The 10,308-nt window shown below is 37.2% G+C and overlaps 1 long non-coding RNA gene across 2 annotated transcripts; it reads left to right on the top strand.

Moving 5' to 3' along the window:
* The first annotated feature begins 390 nt into the window (after positions 1-390).
* LOC140145270 (uncharacterized) lies at positions 391-4,950 on the top strand. 2 transcript variants are annotated; one of them, XR_011858015.1, is made up of 3 exons: positions 391-575; positions 1,901-2,019; positions 4,675-4,950. It is a non-coding gene; the product is annotated as an uncharacterized lncRNA (long non-coding RNA). The 2 variants fall into 2 exon arrangements; XR_011858014.1 differs by having other exon boundaries at positions 392-942.
* The last annotated feature ends 5,358 nt before the right edge of the window (positions 4,951-10,308 follow it).

Below are 10,308 nucleotides of genomic sequence, written 5' to 3'. Positions count from 1 at the left end.
CTAATCAAAATGAACAATAAATCTCTTTAAAACGAAATTATTTACAGGATCAAAAACAAAGGAGTAGGGATTCTATATTCAGAAAAATGAATAGTGTGATTTTAGAGTACACTGTGCGAAATTGACCGAGTTTATTACGCGTGAGCATAAATCGGCATAGAATAAAAAAAAAATTGAAATGAAATAAAAATTTATGATAATAATGAAAAAAAAATCATCTTCTTTGAATATTTGATTGGCAAGGTTACCCCTGCGTCAAGCCGCTTGTGGTTACAGTGGTAGGATCATCTTTGTGTAGGACCGAATTTGTGGGGGCCGAGCAGGGATATAAAGGGATAGGCATCGTAGCTATTACGTAACACACCGAATCACACCACCTCAATGCCTTCGGCAAAATATTTCCCTAAGTTCAGGTGTGCCATTTGCGCATGCGCGAAAGTAGTTTGATTGACAGATTTCACCTCTGACCTCGATCAGCTGTTTTTGCGACAGTCATAACACTGACAGAAGTATCCAGTTGCGAAAATCGAATTATTTGCCTCATTTTAGCGACGTGCTTGGACTAGTTTGCAATAGTAATATTAGTATTCAATTCACTGAATATTTAGAGAAGCAAATGACATGATGGATAAGGACAGTATAAGGCCACGGACATCGAATATACCACGAAAACTAGCTCGTTCACGTAGCGTTTTCGTTGTCCCACTGGCCTACTACACGTAGATTGCCTGGCGATCGGAGTGTTATCGTCAGAGCACCTCGGACTACACGAAAACATGACGAGATTTGTCCCATTCACCACTGCATCACACAGATCTGTTGTTCATGCACTGTCATGACTGTACATTCATGATCATTGCAATACAGTGTATGTCGTGTATGTGTATACCGTTCTCCTGGCTGAGTATGTTGGGTGTGTTGTTTGTACCTCGACTCTGCAAGGTGAGTTTCTTTTTATAACTCATTAATTTTTTTAATGCACAAGTAAAACTAAACGACACAACATTAATTTTAACTGGCAGTGAGGATTCGCTATAGTATAGACGAATCCAACGAGCCAAGTCATGGTCAGGATTTGGTCGGCCATTAGGCCAAGTAAAATAAAAAACATGTTTCACGTCCGGGTTTTCGAAAAAAAGGAGGAAGAGGGTTTATCACAAAATTGGTGTAAATAGCCATACTTAGAGCTCAGTGTTTTAGCGTATACAATAATGCCTGGAAAAAGGAGGAGAGTTACACCCCCTCAAATGATCACAAAACCTTCCTAACGTGTTTCTTGTATCTTAACAAGGCTATAGAAAGCATCCTAACTTCCTAGACATATATTTTGAAAAGTTATAACCGAATTTCAAAAAATAAAAATATATTTGAAGAAACCTCAAAAAGGAAGCGGGAGGGACGTGAAACATGTTTATTTTTTATTTGGCCTTATTAGGGTCCCTGCATGCACCAAACAGGTGTTGTGAGTGCCCAATTGGGTGGATTAAACCCGCTTAAAATTTGATGTGAGATTCTTTTGTGTTGTAAACTGTCATCATTCTTTTGTCTGCGTGTAACACGGGTGGTAGAATGCAGTTTAAAATATCCTTCAAGGCGCATCATTTCACATTTTAGGTGAGATAGTTTGGTCCCGTGCGGCTATGGCCGCCATTAAGGTGCAGGAATGCGTGAAATTTGATTCGTCTATAGGAAAATATGATTTTGACTTCATCTTCAGTCTCAATCCCAACCCACAGCAAGTGAGCAAACATAAAGTCTTGATTTTTGCAGAGTATGTAGGCCTACTATATGTTTACAAAGCAATCGTGTAAAAACAGAATTTTGAAAAATATTCAGGGCTTTCCCTTAGCAAATGTTACAATGGCTTTAATTACAATGTCATACTGTATTGTCTTTCCAGAAACTGGCACACGAAAGGTCCATTCTGCAAGGCATATCTTCCAAAAATCTGAACTATAAACACACGCTGAAGCAAAGCACCTGCAACCGAACAGCACAGCTTTCCTTATTGAGGAGGATGTAAGTAATTTCATTTACAAAGTTGTAGCCAAGGGGGTGCAGCACACCACACAAAATGCCAATACCTTATTCCTATGTGTTCCTATATTTAATTCTCAGGCACGACAGGTATATGGTCGCATGTCATAAGTTGGGTACAATTTCCATTACATGGTAAAAATGACAAAAAATATATTCTTTGATATGTTGTATATATTGACAATCTCTAATAATTAACACCATTTTTAACCTTAACACCTGCTTAATTTTTGAGATAATGCTTAATTACTAATTAATTAATACACAGGCGTCTATGTAAATCTCAATTTTCAAATGCGTTTTTCTCAAATCAGACCTCAATTACAAAATGACTGTAAAATGTTTATTTTATGCAAGAATGTCATCAGATTTGGAGGATATGTTCTCAAAACATTAATGCTTCAAATGAACTATTTAAAATAATTGTATGTATGTTAATTACATTGTAAAGGTCAATGACCTTTTTATGAGTAATTAGCGAGATGGTTATTCTATTATTGAGGAAATGAATATCAAGAAGAGAATTGTACATTAGCATATTGCTAAAAATACTGAAATTCAACTAGGATTTCATTAAAAATGAAAAAATCGAACATATAGCCTAACCCTTTAAGGTGGTACTACACACCTTGATAAATTTGTGACTATTTTTGCATTTTTCTCAAAAAATAATATCACACTGGTAACAAAAGTCATGTATATTAATGGGGTAAGGAATCCAGTTACTACACTGGAATTTCAGTGACTCAATCCAAGCGGTACGTTATTTGTGATAAGAAAAGAGGTACCGCTAGAATGTACCTCACTTCTTAACATATATAATGAATCCCTTGTCTTGAATCACTGAAATTTCAGTGAAGTAATTGGATTCCTTGCCCCTATAATATACATATAACTTTTGTTACCAGTGTGTAGTTACTTTTTGAGAAAAATGCTAAATTTGTCACAAAATTTATCAGAGGGTGTAGCGCCACCTTAAGTAGTCAGTAATTGTTTTAGTTGTACAAATTCAACATTCAAAGCTGTCAATACATCATACCCTCCCTAGATTTGAAAAAGTAACCAGTAGTTTTGACATGCTGACATGTGAATTTTCACATTATGCCCTATTGCACACTCCCGCATCCGCCTGCTCCACATCCGCCTGCTCCTCCACCCCTGGCAATTTTCATTTCAACTGATGTGATTTTTTTACTGAATAATTTATAATTATATGCTTCAGTAGACTGAAAGAGTATAATATTAGGCTTAAAATGAGGTATCAACCACTGCTGTAGGATATGGGGTTACGGAAAGCCAATCAAATTTGTATCGCAATTTTCAGAAAAGTGTAATCCCTCCACCCTTTTAGCATACCCAACTTATGACATGCGACCATATATGAAATGAAAGTGCCCCTCTGACAAAAAATAAAAGAGAAAATCAGAAGGGCAAAAGAAAAGAAAAGGGACAAGGAACCCTTTTCTACCGAAATTAACCTGATCATGACCGAAAATAGTGTAAAATACGAAATTTGTGCGTGCTACGTCCCAATAAAGCCTTTTTTAGAAGCTCAAAGACATACAACCTCTCTGTATAATTGTATGATGCAACTTTTTTTGCAATGCAGAGTTTTTTTGTGTACCACCTAAGTTTTATTTTGCCCTCCTTACTAAAAAAAAGATGGCTATGCCCATGAAACTATACACGACTAGTAGACTTAGTAAATTACAGATTAGTGCTTTAAATCTGTCTCCGCTCTCACAGTTCATAAAAAAAAATTAAAATTGCAAAATTATTGCAAGTGACTACTTTTGACTTTATGACCTTTGACCTCACACCTATTGAAATAGCATATCATGACTCTGCTACAATAATTTATCATTTTGGAAGGAAAATCTAAAAATTTAAAAGATAGTACATTAACCCTAACACTGACCCATGCTTTTTTGGTATCGGAAGTCAGAGAAGATCCGAATTTTTCAAGAAGAAGAAGAATTTTGACTTGGCTTTTGGATTGAACCTTTGACCCCTCGCATGCCAAGCGAGCGATCGCGGACCGGTAGCTGCTCGGGTTATTGCTGCCCGGCCAGCAATTCCGTGAGCATATCACACTTCGGTTGATTGCGTCATCGCAGACCCTGGGATGCATGCATGTTATGAATTTTTCATCGTGGTATTTTGTGGTTTTTACTGGTGTTAGGGTTAAGGCTTTAAGGGAGTACTACACCCCTGGCCAATTTTGTGCTTATTTTTTGCATTTTCGCAAAAATTATAGCACATTGGTGACAAGTAAGATATGTATAGGGGCAAGGACTCCCAACTACTGTACTGAAAATTCAGCAACTCAAAGCAAGTAGTTATTGATTTTTTGATCAAATATTGGTTTTCCCTCATTTTTGACTGTAACTCCACAACTGTTGTCTGTGCTGATATAAAATTTCCAGTGCAGTAGTTGTAGTCCTTGCCCCTATAATATACATATCTTACTTGTCCCCAATGCCCTATAATTTTGAGAAAAATGCACAAATAGGCACAAAATTGGGCAGGGGTGTAGTACCCCCCTTAAGGCACACAAACAGCCTAGATACCATAATCCTGATAATAATGTGTAATACTTAATCATCGGCTATTATTTTATTTTATTCCAATTTCCAGGTGCAGCAGTACTACTGAGGATACTGGTTTCGTGAAAGACAAAGAGGATGATGGTTTGGAAGTCAACAGCTGGCATCTGTTATCTGTCGCATCACTCGCTAGCCGTACTATAGGGCTTTTTAAACACACTATATCCGAGAACTGCTAAAACCCACTAACCGCTCCACCCAAAAGGGGGAATTAGCAGTCTGGGTTTAGCAGTTCTCTGGATATAGCCAGGTTTTACGATATAGCATGGTTTTGGACCACCACAGTCAAAAGGCCGTAGTAGGGCTATCACTAAAATGCATTGAAAACTTTCCCAACATTATGTCAACAATTAAATTTTTTGAAGAAAATCTTTTCTGGAGGGTGAACATTTGATGAGAACTTAAATACTTGCATAGTAATTTATGTGGTGCATAAACTAACTAGTAAATGTTTGCTCAATTATTAAAATAATAAGGACCTCAACAAATGACTCTGACATCATGTGATGTAATCGTAATGCATAGTTCCTTACAGGCTGTAAAAGTTGCATGGAATTATTGGAAATGTTCTAGGCACTTTTCTTTGGTTTGCCTCAAATTCAGCAGTGACGTCAATGTCTTTTCATGGCTGCGCCACACGAACCACCCTTTTTGCTACACAATTAACTATATCGCACACGATTCAACACGGCGCCCACTAAAATATGCACCTACGTCACTACTGAACTTGAGGGGAACCAATGTATAGCCAAGGTTCCCTAGTCCAAAAATATGGATCGCTAGTCCGAAAAAATAGGAAATGGTTCACAAGTCCAAAAATAAATAAGGTTTACAAGACCTTAGCAATGGAAAATCTGCAGCCATTAGGACTAGCGACCATTTTTTTCTTGGACTAGTGACATTTATGACTAAGCGCACCTTAGGATTAGCGGATGCAGGATAGAGTAATTGTAGACCAAATTGTTTAGTAGCTGCTACTGGTTTACCTTCATCCCCGTAAATATGATGAGTATCCAGTCCACTAATCAAGGGTTTAGGACCAGAAGGCCTAACTGCAATAGCTGCCCCATAGACATTTTGATAATTTATCTAAAATATGACACTTGGCAGCTATTGCAGATAAGGCCTCGTTAATGTCTGTTATTTATTAAATAAATAAAAGAAGACCCTACAAGTAAACCCTTAACATAAAACTAAAATAAAAGAAGGTCCTACATGTAAACCCTTGACTTATAAATGCTTTTAAAGGAGTGTAAGTGTTCATAGTTTATTATTGGCAGACACTGTTTCTTTCATGAAAGCTGTGACTGTGCATCAATGCATTCACACCCAAAGCCTTCAGGAAAGACTAGCCGATGTCAGTCAATGCTACAATGTAGTCTTTTGTGAAGGCACCATATTAACACACAAGCTGGACTCGAATTTCAGTCAGGGCCATTGCCTGCAGTTTTTCAGTTTTGGCCTTTGTGCCCCTGATCTTTGTTAACTTCAAGGTGTTCTTCATTCCTCTTGACAAGTGGTGCCAAATGGCCTTGACAAAGGGTCCCCCCAAATGAAGGTCTGAACAAAAGCCTTCTCAAAAGACTAGTGGCTGCCAATAGACTGTAAATAACTGGTCTTTTTGCCCTCATTATCTCATTCTTCATTACTAAATGTATTTTTACACCTATTTCTCTGGTACATAATTATTAGAAAGACAAGAGTTCATGAAATAAACAAAATGCATGGTGAATATGTAGCTTTGATCATTGTTTTAATTTATTTTGAGATCTGTAAGGAAGTGAAAAAATAAAAGCACTATTTTTTTCATTAAAAAAGTATGAAGAAGGAAGTCCAACAAACCAAAACAGTTGAACACACCTACTTAATAGATAATAAATGATGGGGATTTTTTTACTACATGTATCCTCTATTGTGTGATGGAAGATATCCAATAAAAAGTCTGCACAAAAAGTAACACAGCTGAAATATGCCTATAAGTTCAGAACTAGTAATCGTTTCCACAATATTTCTACATAGAAAGAAGGATGATTTATTTACGCTCATTTTGATACCCCATTTGTGAAATGTCGTTTCAATACTGATAACACAGTACATAGTGCTTTTAAAGAAAAACCACAAATTTAAAAGTTGCCATTTACAGCAATCAATGGTTTCAATCAATGACTTCATATCAATACAAATAACCGCAACTTTCAATTCGGGTATTTTTCTTTAAAAACACTGCTGTGTTGTTATTATTGAACGAGATTGGACTAATGGGGTATCAAAATGCGCGTAAATAAATCATCCTTCTTTCTATGTTGAAATATTGTGAACACAATTATTAGTTCAAAGCGCTACAGGCATGTTTATAACAGCTACGTTACTTTTTGTGCAGTCTTTATTTTTATAATACAATTCAGCATATTCCCTCTAAGTGATTGTGATCTGGGACAAATCCAAAATTGGATCTAATCTATTAGAAATATTCAATCTAGAATTCAATCTTATTTGATTTTTAATCTAAAAAACATTTGGATGGATTTTTAAAAATCTAATTTGAATACATCTAATTTGATTTTAATCTAAGGGGTTAAAATCAATCTAAGCAATTTTAATCCCATATATTAAAATTGAATTAGATTGAATTCTAATCTATTGGATTGAATATTTCTAATAGATCTTAATAAATTTTCACACATTCTGTTACACCTAATTTATGAGTCCCGACTTTCAACACAAGTATTGTTCTTCAATTAGTGAGATTGAAGTGCGTTTCTGAATCCGGTCATTATTTCAGTCCTTTTTAATATTTCATTTGTTCCATGACTTCCATCTGCCTCCGCTGCAAAATGTGACATGAAATGGCTCACAGTGGCATTGGTTAATGGTGTCTGGCAGTTGGTTGTTACTTGTACAGTGTAGCTCTGACCTTTTAGTAGGCCTGAAAAAGAAAAAAAAGAGGATTTTAGAAAATTTGTCAGGGTAAAGCTGGGACAGTGGCACAATCCCCCGCATGGGGCTGTTACAGCGGCTTGGTTTGAAATCCTTGCCCACCCACTTCCCCCAAATGAGCACATGCATCTGTATTCCCCAGCCCCCCCCCCCTTGGCAGTGGTGGCAGATTTACCCCAGCTAGCTGTTCCTTGATTGCAATGAAAGTGTAGTTTTGCCACTGGTGCCCCCAATCCCCCCTCCACCATCGGTTGCACACCACAGGGTTCATTTATGTGCCATATTAGGGGCTGTGCAATAATTATCGGCGGAAATAAAATGTCCGAACGACCCACCAAAAATAGCTTGCCCCCCCTCTCAGCCTGCAAAATAATCGCTTTCCTCCCTCTTTTGGCCATGCCAAAAATCTTTGCCCCCAACACATGCCAAATTTTTTGGGATCCCAATTTGCAAACCTTAAAAGGTCTAGATATGTTGCGAGCACAGCGAGCATGAAAATTTGCATATTTCAGCGTTTCCATACTGTTTTCCTAAGCCTTTTTAGAGCATTTTATTTAAAAGGCACCCCTTGAATGTGTGCCAAAATTGCTTGCCCCCCCCCTCGGATCGCTTGCTTGCCCCCCAATTTTACCCTCCTTCCAGGGCTCATAATTATTGCACAGCTGAGCCCCTTATAGGTATAAGGGGCTATCATTTTCTTCAGAAGGGGGGTCATGAATATACTGGGGGTCATAGAATTTTAAGACCAAAAATAGGGGGTTATAATTTTGTAGCAATCAAAATAGGGGTTATAGAATTATTAAGGGCTGGCGACTGGTGTAACTTTTCTTACACTTTTTTTGAACAAAATGTGCACACAATCTTTATACAATGCAAGATTTTTGCGCTCTCCGTGCGCCTTCTTTACGCTTATGGTCAAAATTTTAACGTGTTTCGTGTACTCCGCTCTAAAATTTTGACAGAAGGGGTCCTAAAATTTTTGACCCACGATAGGGGGTCGTAAAATTTTAGCCCGCGATCTTGATGGAGGGGGGGTCATAAAAATTGACTTCAGTCACCGACATATTCATGACCCCCTGTCAAGAAAATTACATCCCCTGAAAGGTGAATTCAGTCAAATTTTGCCATCAAACACTGCATCATTTTATATCAAATTAAACTCCTTGATTATAAAGAAAGCCAAAACTGAAAATCGTTTTGTCATAGCACTTTCCGTAGCAAAATTACATCTTGTCACAGATTGACTTTCATGATATCATCAAAAACATTCAGCCAACATTAGAAGCTTCAATTGGCAAAACAAATCAGGATCTAGGCTCATGATGGAATTTCCGGCTCATGACAGAGCAGCTTTTCTACGGTGCGGGAACTGCTATCAAAATCCCTCTAAAATTCCATGTGCGATTCTCTCATTACAAAAATAAATCATATATTTGGGTCAAGTGAAGTATTGACAACATATTCATATAGGTTTCCTTGACCGATCTTTTCTTTACGAGGAAAATTTACAAAATATTGTTGTATTTTAGCCTAGTCGTAAGAGATTCCCATTGAGTTTACATGTACGAACCTGTTATTCCCACCTAGACCATGCCAAAAACATGCCCACATTTCAACTCGATTATCTACCAAACTGGTCATAGATCTCCTACAATTTTTTGATATGACATAAATGAAAGTGTTACTTACCTAATGTTTCCATTTTCAGTCGAGATCTATGACTGGAATTCCTGTAATTCGTTGCCAAATATTGGTATTTTCCTCATTTTGCACCACACAAACCAATGGAAAAAGTTACTTCCGGGTTGCCGAGAAGGCAGGGAAAGTAGGCGGGGCTTGTGAGAAAAACTTCTAGAATCGTTTGAGTCGGGACGGTAGAAACACTGAGTGCATTAAAATATACGAACCCAATGTGGTGGTGTGATATTGCAGGAGGGTTAGAGTTCATATAGACTTGATCCACCAGTCCTTCAACTGCTTACGCACGGTCATCGGGTTGTGCTGGCAGGTGACGGCCATTTTATTCCGCCATGTTGATTGTTTCGAGATCGGGGCCGAGGGACTCAGGCTAGAGTTCATAGAGGAAACGTTAAAGGTTAGTAGATTAGGTCACCCAGGCACATCAATAATGTGTTTCACGAGTTGTAATACCAACAGGTAAAAACATTGATTTTGTAAAATTCTCCCGATTTTTTAAAATTACTAAATAAGGTTAGTACTTCAAACCATTCTTTGATGAATCTATGCAATATGACGGTAATTTTTGAAACATCTAAGAATCAATCTTAAACATCTTCATGATATTCATTTTTTTGCGCATGGTCAAAGCATGCTCTTGCGCTATCCACAGACTATCCGGTGGAAACTTCAAAGCAACGATCATGCGTTAATATTTACAAAATGGCGAATGATGTAGTTTTAAAGGAATCCTACTTTCGGCAGCGGAAGAACCTGACGTCATCTGCATACATTATAAATTGCAGGGATAACAGCCAATTTCCTTAAGGGCTGTGGTATGAACGTTTGGACAGTATTTATTTTGGGACATTAGAGCACATCAGACTTATCGAATTGCATTCTGAATACAAAGAATGTCATTCTGATATCAAATAATTTTGATTTTTTGAAATTCGCAATTTAATACACATTTTATGGCAAATCATTAAAAATTGATATTTTTGATATTTAAGAGTACTTGAAGTAAACTTTATAAATCTGATGATTTATA

Source organism: Amphiura filiformis, unplaced genomic scaffold (genome assembly GCF_039555335.1).
Source record: "Amphiura filiformis unplaced genomic scaffold, Afil_fr2py scaffold_189, whole genome shotgun sequence".
In the NCBI taxonomy this organism is placed as follows: Eukaryota; Metazoa; Echinodermata; class Ophiuroidea; order Amphilepidida; family Amphiuridae; genus Amphiura; species Amphiura filiformis.
This window is presented reverse-complemented; position numbering and strand designations above follow the sequence as displayed.